At 40.8% G+C, this 9853-nt stretch overlaps 1 pseudogene; it reads right to left on the bottom strand.

Moving 5' to 3' along the window:
• Positions 1 to 505: 505 nt before the first annotated feature.
• The window catches only part of LOC138043652 (fibroblast growth factor receptor 4-like), a 29012-nt pseudogene continuing 19664 nt past the window's right edge, over positions 506 to 9853 (bottom strand).

Genomic DNA, 9853 nt, shown 5'->3' on the forward strand with positions numbered 1-9853 from the left:
CTCTGTTTGTTTCACGCGTAAAGTCTATCTAAATTTCAATCCATTTGCGACTGTGCTGGAGGCAAGGCCGCAAAGTGACAGATAAAAACTCTTCTCCAATTCACTATTGGCTCCTGTAACCATTCATCTCTGAGCAAACGGGGAAAAAAAACCAAATAAAATAGCTTCCCGTTTCGCTTCGGTTACCGAGGAGCAAATTTTAGCGATTGACTCGGTTGATGCATGGTATACACTAAAACAAATTTCCATCTCGATCTGTTTTTATTGCCGGGATGATGTCAGTCGATTACGGAAAGTCCTGTCTGCTTGGTGAAGAGCTGCCAAAGTTCATTTAAACAAACTCTCTTACAACAAAAATATGCTCTTCGTTTGATGTATTTCTGTGAACCAAGACCTCACGCAGTCCCCTTCTTTATCTCTCCGAAAACTCTTCCTTTCATATAAGGTCAAATTAAGGTATACGAGCTGATAACCGAGATTGAGTGAACCAATCAGAGCACGAAAATGCATTAACCGAGGTTGAAAATTTAATAAGAGGAGATATACTGTTGCTTTGCAACAAGCCGTGGCAAATAATTTAGAAGATATTACATCACTAACAATTTACCTGCGTCGATCGAACATATAAACCTGTCAAAGAGAGTATGAATGAAAGAAGAATGAATAATTCATAAATTTTGTTTTCGCAGCTGGCTTGTGACAAAAGTAATTCTGTCCCAGTTGATCCGCAACTACGATTGGCCTTTCTGCGCATGCGCCTCTTCAATTATGTTTTATTCGAACAGAACGCGACATAAGTCAAGGATTTGGTAGAACGAATAAGGCATCAGGTACACCTGTCGCAGTCGGAAGCCCATTGGCTCCTGTCACAGATTAGGGACTTACACGTTGATATTTCCGGGAGGGGGGCATAGCTAACTATCCCTCCCACTTTCTCGCAAGCAAGTTAAGTTGTCGAGGGGGGAGACAGTGGGAAAGAGAAGTCTACAAATTCTCTCTTCGACGATTTTGCTTGTGTGTACCTATCTGGTTTTAGCTAAAGATGGAAATCGCGCACCTTTCTCCAGTTTTGAGATTTAAGTGTTACGAGTACAAATTCAATGCATATCCCAGCATGCATTAAGCACAACTCTACTGATAAATTTCTTTTGAACCACACAACGACGCAAGACGCGGTTCGTTAAGATCATCTTTCCTCAAAATGACGATCATTTACACGAAAAATACGATCGTGGGAGTTTAACATTGAGAAAAACTTGTCTCTCAAGAGAGAACCGCAGCTTGGATTAAATTAAAGAACCAACGCATTCTTCAAACGGGCCAACTTCAAAAACACCTTGACATTTTCCTAAGTTGTGTTCGCCTGAATCACACCTCTGTTTGTTGGGAAGGTCTTCGGGGAGGCCCTGGCTTTTCTGCGCATGCGTAATGCACTAACACCGCCGGATCGAGTTCCGCAGAAGTTTGAGTATCCTTTAGTGGTTTTGTGTCTTCACTAATAGCGTCAACACTTTCGAACGCGTCATCGCTCCCCTGACTAGCGTCGTTTTGCAGAAGACCTACATGTTCCTCAACATCGTCCTCGACGGCTAGACTGTGTTTGCTAACCTGGGATGATAACGAAACCACGCTCCCATTGCACTGGTTCAATGACTGCTTTCCCAAGTAGGATGTATTAGAGGACACTGAGGTCCTGCTCCCGCTAAAAAACAACAGCGGCTCATTGCCAGTGTCGCGTCTGATGTCTGCATACCCGTCACCAACTTCGTCACAATCTTCTTCGGTGTTTTCCACTTCGTATCGAAAATTCACACCATCATTACTTTTCGTTAGGTCACAGACTTGTTCCGAGCTTCCAAACACGTTGTCTTCTTCAGACGAAGAAGGTGTTCTGGCGGCAAGAGGGCTGAGTAACGGAGGCTGGAGGTCAAGGTATTCCTAAAAACAAGAGGAAGAGAACAGCAATTTACCAACTTGTAAAGTCAATTCGTATGTCTTGAAGATAGTTACTTGTTATCGCTGTCCTTTCCCTTTTTTCGGTAAAAGACAACTATGTCGAACCGGATAGGGATTTCCAAACCTGGGCCCGGTTGTTCGAAAGCCGATTAACGCTAATCCCAGAAGAAGCTTCCACCCAAAAGTTAAAAAAGCAAACCAAAGTTTACGCTAATCCTGGATTAAGTTAATCGGCTTTCGAACAACCGGGCCCTGGGGCCCGTTTCTCGAAAGTCCCGAAACTTACGGGCCATTTTCGGATGTCACCATTCCCTTTGTATCTCAAGAACGAATATTATTTAAGTCGTCAAACTTCACAGTCATTTTTCTTCGGCTTTCCAAAACAAGCGGTTACCAGTTTCGCAAATGGCTTTTCGGGCCCGAATAGTTATCGGAACTTTCGAGAAACGGGCCCCTGGTCTCGAACCTGGAAAGAGCTTTGAGAAAAGTACCATGAAAATAAAGCGTTTTAATATCAACAAACAGCTGCCATGTTTTCAACCGCGAGGAAGCAAAATTCTTTTCATAACAACTAAGTTCAATTCTCGAAAGATTAGTTCGGGTCCTCGCATCTATAACAGGGAGCTATAGCAACTACGTCGGGAACGGAAACGAGAACGTCATCTCAAAACATAACCTGAATTCGCGCTATTGTAATTATTTCGCGAATATTCCAAGACTATTCCAAGCTTTTTAACGTGACATCGGTGTGGCAATCCCTCAAGAATGAAACCGACGAGTCACGCTTAATTTAGGGGAGAAAATGAAAATTTATCTCCAAGTACTGACGCTCTCCATAAAACTTCAAATTTGGCTATTTCACGTTGTAATTTTGCTGACGACGGCAAAGAAATGGACAAAAGTGAAAAACGCACACGCAGAGCGTGCAAAGCTATTGTTTTTGCCCACTAAATACGCAAATTTGGGACGTTATCGTTGCCGTCGCCGTTGTCGTTGCTAAAGCTCCCTAATTACAGACATCGACGTCGTGACATCATCTGAAAGAAATCTAGTGGTAATGTAGGATACTCTTTACTATTAACTATTCATTTTCATTTTAAACTCTTGTGATGGTAAGTGAAGTGTGGAGCGCATTGTTTTTCGTCGACAGACTGGAGTTAATACCAGGAACCACCACGACCACACTTACGAAATTATTCATCAGAGTTAAGCCAGATACTAATTAAGAACATACACACCACATATTTACTTAATTGACCAATCCCAATAGGGGCTTTTCAGGGCCAATGAAACGCAATCAACGAAACGACAGAACAGAACAACAACAAGTAAGACCACACAAGATAATAATAGGGCCGTTTATACGAGAAAAATAAGACGCGAACAGGCCCATTTATACCAGTGCAGCTTACAAAAGACGCGAAATGCTCGTGTAAATGGTACGCGGCTAAGTTACCGGCCAACTGGTCCAATGATGACGTAATTTATTTTGATGCCTCGTTTTGGGGGTAAAACAAACGCACGCGCAGGAGCCGTAGCCGCAGATGGAGTGAGCCGTAAACTTCGATTTTGTACCATTTAAACGGGGTGTTCGCGTCTTATGTAAGTCGCGGCTTATTTTCTCACGTATAAACGGCCATAGTAAGTCGACTTAGCAATTGCAATGTAAGACCCACTTTAAGTCTACTAAGGATTCATGTCTTGGCTGGAACTCATGACTTGAAGCTGACAACTAACACATTTCTCTGACTTGTGAGTTATCAATATTAAAGACCTTCATTGCCCGTCTCTCGAACGTCCCGAAAACTCTTCGGGCCCAAAGAGCCATTTGAGAAACTGCGATCCCTTTGTTTTGAAAAAAGGGTCTTTTGACAAATTTTCAAGGAAAAAGAAAGCGAAATGAAAGAAAGAAAAGATCCTCGCACTTACCTGGCCTAAGGGCCCGTTGTATACGAAGAAAAATTGTCGTCACCCTCCCAGCCGAGTCAATTTTAGCGAGATTTTATATGACAAAAGAACTGCCCTTTTGCCCGAGTCAAGAGCTGCCCGTCTCAGTTCGATCATGAGGATACTGGGTACACAGCGCTTGCGCATGCTCTCATTATCTTGCATTGACCGAGTTGACCCGGCCAAAGTGTTTACATGAAAAACAGTTGGCCCGGCTAGGAGAGTGAGCCTATCTTCGAAAACGGGTATAGGCGGGTCATTTTTTTTCCTCATGTAAACGGTTCGCCGCGTTTTGCAAGGAAATGTTGGAAAAACTGGCTCGCCCAGGGTAGCTTGGGTAGGCGAGTCAGAATTCAACCCGGGACAAAAATTTTCTCCATATAAACAGGGCCTGAGAATGGAAGCGAGACTACCAGTGACCCTGTTTTGATACAAACCTTTGCTTTTCTAATGTTTATGCAGACTGAAAGGCCATTTTCCAAATATCAAATAGTCAGCTTGATAGTGAGGTAGTGAGGACAAAAACAATTGAAACACGTTGGAATGAATGTGAAAAATATCATCCACTTCCCTCTGTCTTGGTCCTCTAAACTTCTCTTTCAAGCTGAATTTTAATACATCGAAACAGGCCTATTGGAATTACAATACAAATAACAAGTGACCTTGTATTGATACAGACCTCACTGGCAGCCTCGCATCCATTTTACAGTTGTTTGCTCAGTAACTTAGCCTATGAATGCCGGGCTGCGAGGCTGCCGGTGACCTGGTGTTTAATTATTTATCGGGTCTAAAACCCGATGAAACACTCCTGCTCGTTTATTAAACAGTACTTAAAAGACCAGCTTTCCTAAACAAGCGGATAGCAGTTTCACAAATGGCTTTTCGGACCCGTAACGTTTTACGGATTTTCCAGAAATGAGCCTCCATGTCTGAGGAAACTATCACTAAAACTTGGAGTATTGGCTATTCACTCCAAATCATGAACCCCTGGCACTGACGCTTTCTTTTACCATAAGACAGTACTAACAAAGTGTCAGCAAACAATTACGAACTAGTTTACATCTTTTAAGCAAGATACTTACCTTGTCTGATAGCATGGAAATCATTCTATCAAACTCCCGCACAAGATCTGGAAACGTCGGCCTATTTTCAGCAAATTCTTGCCAGCAGTTTAGCATAATCTGGTAGCTGATAAGACGTAAGACGAGAAAGGTTATTGTTTAAAAATATAAACCATTTCTAGGAAAGGAAATTGAATACGAGTAGTCTCCAAGTTTAACTCGCGCGCGAACGAAACGCGCCACACGAGGGAGGCGCCGAAAAGTACACCATAAAGGTCCATCAGGCAATTTACGCCCCTGGCTTCGGCTGTACTAATGTAATTTATCATTATTTACAATGCGAAAATAAAAAAAAATAAAAAAGACGGACAAAAAGCTGTTTGATTGTCCATGTTGTTCTGAACTTACAGCTCCTTGGAACAGTTGATCGGTCGAATCATTCGGTAGCCAGACTTGAGTAGTGAATAAAGCTTCTCCACAGGAATACCAGGATAAGGAGAGCCACCTGAAAGTTAATACAAATGGAAAGTCAGATACCGACACAACTCACATACTTTCAGAACTGGGGGATTGTGGTTGAACGTTTTTCACATGTCCTTAATGTTGTGTGGTACACTAAGTTCGACAACCAAGTGAGTTGTTCTTTAGTGTATCATGCATTAAGAAGACCACATTGTCAAAGTGCCACTGTGACCAAAAATCAATTGTTCTTTTTCTTTGGATTTCAAAACTATGTTGACTAAACACTAAGCGACCAAACTTTTTTAAGCCATGATTTCAATAAGACACCTGTTTCAAGTATTTTAACTGGAATTTTCCGATTTAACAACGGTCCGCCATTACTAACTTTAGGATCTTGAGAGAGCTAGATCGAGGAGAAAATGACGTCAAAGGCTCACTAGATCAAACATGGACTTTCAGACTTTGAAACTCGCGTTTTGCATAGATAACAAACTGCTGCATTCATACGCTGAAATTTATTAAGGTACTGAGTAAATGACGTCATTTTTCCCTGGATCCAAGCCTCTGATTTTTGAACGTGAGTAATGGCGGACAGTGAAATCTAAAACTAAAGCGCCCTTTGGATAAAATTCAAACCTCAAAAATTTTGCCAGTCAGGTGTTGAGCAAACACACTTTCAAAATCTGAAGAAAAAAAGGAAGTGATTTTTTTTTTATCACAGGGACACTTTAATACTAAAAAGCGTCCCTAAGTAGTTAATTATCCTGTTGGACTACAGCTTTACATTTCTTTTTACCTTTATTTACACCACTCACAAAACCAAAAGAAAAAAAAAGAGCAAATTAAATAAAGACTGTTAACTACTAGCATTTAGCCGTAATTCAGAATCTTGTAGAACGAAAACCACGGCACTATAATAAAATCATATCACAGAACTAGCCAATCAAAACCTGCACCAGCGATTAGGGCGCGAAAACGCACGGGAGAGCAAAAATTTGGCGCGATATTTTTAAGCCAGTTACCAAAGTGTAGTAAATTAAAGGCATACAGCATCGTGAAGTCATCCGTGATCTAAAAGGAACGCTGCTGACCATAGGTCGAGTTTTCCTTACACAGGTTTTTAGAGAAAAAACATTAGGTTTTACTCCTACCAAAAGTTGTAATTTCCCAGGTTAATACTCCAAACGACCATCTACGGAAAGAGAAGATTTACAAATTAAAATGACTGGTTTTCAGTGGTTTTCACGTGACGTCATCGCTGCGATGTTGGTCCAGCAATGTACATTACATCATTGTTACCTGTGTCTCTAGAGATTGGCTGCACCCCACCTATATATCACACAGTGAAACATGCTTTTCGCATATCCTGATTGGTTAACTGAGAGATGGTAGGCACGTTATTAGAGAGATTTGACGTCGCGTCTACCGCAAAAATTGCGTTTTACCAAAAACCAAGAGAAGGTACAAATCGAAGAATTTTTTTCTCATTTCATGCCTGTTAAGTACAGATTTCGAGCAACGTCCCAAAAGAGAGAGACAAGACTCTTTTACTCCAAGGAGTAATCAGTATGCAAATTCCCCCTCGCAATTTTTCAACCACTGTCCGGTAAACAAGTATTGCGAATGAAGAAGTTCTATTATCAATGAAGGGATATTCTCTTGATGTAACATCAAACCCTTATGACTAGCCGAAAAAGAAAAAAAAAAAGAAATCTATGGCACTACTTAAAAGAATAGACTTATGGAACACAGAGGTAGGCAAAGGGCACAATGGGAGAGCAAACACCAAGACAACTGGTCTAAAACTAGAGTGAAAGCGAAAAATGAAAGGAAACTAAAAGGTAAATGGCGATTCATTCTGTCAGTACCGAGATTAAGGAGCTTAACCAAGGAAGACGACGTCAGCTACGTGACGTCAACTGAAAGTATCAAAATGTATGATGCACGTGCAGAACATGCAGACACATTGCTTCAACCAATTGTTTTCCACCAGTCTCGCTCTTGACCAAGTCGTCGTGTCTGGAGCTACCTAACAACGAACTCTGGACGGCTTCAAAACAAGGGCAGTTTTGAAACCACTCTCAACCAATATCGTTTCGAATTTGAGAAAAAAATTGAGAAATTCCGCCAGAGGGCTTTTAAAGAAAGAACTGCGGCCTTATAGATGCTCGCACAACGAAAGAAAACTCGATTATTATCCACAAGAGATCAACACTCACACATCACTTTGTGTTGTATAAACTCGATCAATTAACGCTTCCAGAGCCATCCACTTCACAGGTAGTCTTCCCTAACAAAAAAGATAAGAAAGAAGAAGGCAAACACAACTCGTTATTTCAACCAGCCTAACCCGTGCAACTATACTAGCTAGCAGTTTCGTCGGAGGTCACCGCGATTTTCGAAACAGATTCTCGTAACGGTTTGATGTGAAGAGTCGGGCGATAACATGTGACGCCATAGGATCACGTGTTAAGGGTTCCTAGTTGCCTGCAAATGCTGACGAATTCTCAATTAGAAGGTTTTCGAGCCTGAGCAGATTCTCATCTCTCCCCAACTCGAACTGCTACCGGAGGAAACGCTCAATCGATAGCTTGCGCGCGTGCCTTTAAGCAACAATGAAAAGTGGGTTTTTTTTTTGTTTTTAATGTACTGAAAAAAGACAACCAGAAAAAATAACACTATATAAATCTTACGTCAGTTGTTTTCCTGTAATAATCATCTTCATGGACGTTTCTCGCCAATCCAAAATCGGCAATCTTTAAAACTCTATCTTCGTTCACCAGAATATTTCGAGCTGCCAGATCTCGATGGATGCACTGGTAAAGAGAAAATTGCAGAACCAAAGCTTTTTCTTAAGAGCATGACTCCTAAGCACTGTGAATTGTGATTAATTTGAAAGAACAAAGCGATGCTTACCTTTCGGGAGGACAAGAATTCCATACCCTTAGCGACTTGGTAACAAAACGACAAAAGGTCCTGCAAAGTGAGGTGCCCAGGGGACTGGGCACCATCTTCGTACTCAAGTAACGGTCTTCTGTCTTGAAGGAATTGACGAAGATTGCCATTGGCAGCGTATTCAACAACAACAAACAAGGGGCCTTGAAAAGAGAGGATAAGATGAGAAGAGGCAACATCGTCGGAATGAAACAATTTTTTTTTTATTTGAACAGACGACCTCTGCGATACCGGGACAGTGCTCTGTCAACTGCGGTAGCCAGCACGACTGGGAACTGATCATTTTGTGCTGAGTTCGTAACTGTTACTCAAGTATTGTTAAGAAAAAGGCCACTCAAGGTTGCGTTGATAACGCAAAAGTGATCAATCTTTCGACATTGCATGCAAAAGCGGTGCGTAGAAGGGAATCTTTGCTGACCTGATTGTTTAGGATTTTGTTTCATTAACATACGAGTTTTCTCACATAAGGCATCATCCTATTTACAAATTTGTTTCATTAACATACGAGTTCCCTCACATAAGGCATCACGCTAACTAAGTGACTTCAAAAGGCAAAAGAACTTGTTGAACTTAGTTAAATCTCCAACTTGAAGCCTTGTAGCTTTCATAACGAGCCATCAAAAACTGATAAAACTATTGGGTGGCATAAGCCCTAATGATCCAATACATTCTTTGTAAAATTTCGAATTCTCAAAGCATCATTGCTCGGAAATGTGGCATTTCAATTTTCAGAGATCCAATGCACTTTTGGATAACTGATTAAAAATCATAGCCTTGTGTTAATGAGGCAAAAAGTGTACACAAAGATTCCCATAGAGATCGAGATAAGAAACGTTTAACTGCAACGTCGATCGTGAACACTTATTTAGGTGAACACTGTCATGCAAGAACATCAGTCTCCGACAAAGTCACGCAGAGTTTTATTATTGGTGGAGGGCTTGGTGCAGGCTGACCCGAAAACTCCCCAGCCATTTAGTCTCCAGGCTCTCTAATGTAATGTAAATTATTCTCCACAGAAGAAACAAATTTACAAAAGAGAAGCGAATAATATTCAAGTACAAGGAGAAAAGGGCAAAATAGCGAACTAATACTTTGCCTAATAGTTGGAAAAATATAAAGATTCTTAATTAAGTGGTTAGAGAGAAGAAATGCTAACACAACTGAACAGACATACCATAACTTGAGCAAATAAAATACAACTAGTCAAAACACATATACGTATGTACCAAAGCAATATAGTATAAGTATAGGTATATCGTATAAGTAGATAAAGCGTGTATGAGTAATAATGTATAAGTATATCGTATAAGTAGATAAAACGACCAAATCAATCTAGCATTTAGTATTGCGAAAAGTAATGTCTATTTCAGTGTATGTATGCCGGTCTAAAAAAAATGTAATTCGTAAAGTGTAAGGGCAAATAAAGTATGTATTATTTCATTATCATTATCACAAACTTATAGGCTTCGTTA

Source organism: Montipora capricornis, chromosome 3 (genome assembly GCF_036669925.1).
Source record: "Montipora capricornis isolate CH-2021 chromosome 3, ASM3666992v2, whole genome shotgun sequence".
NCBI classification, from domain to species: domain Eukaryota; kingdom Metazoa; phylum Cnidaria; class Anthozoa; order Scleractinia; family Acroporidae; genus Montipora; species Montipora capricornis.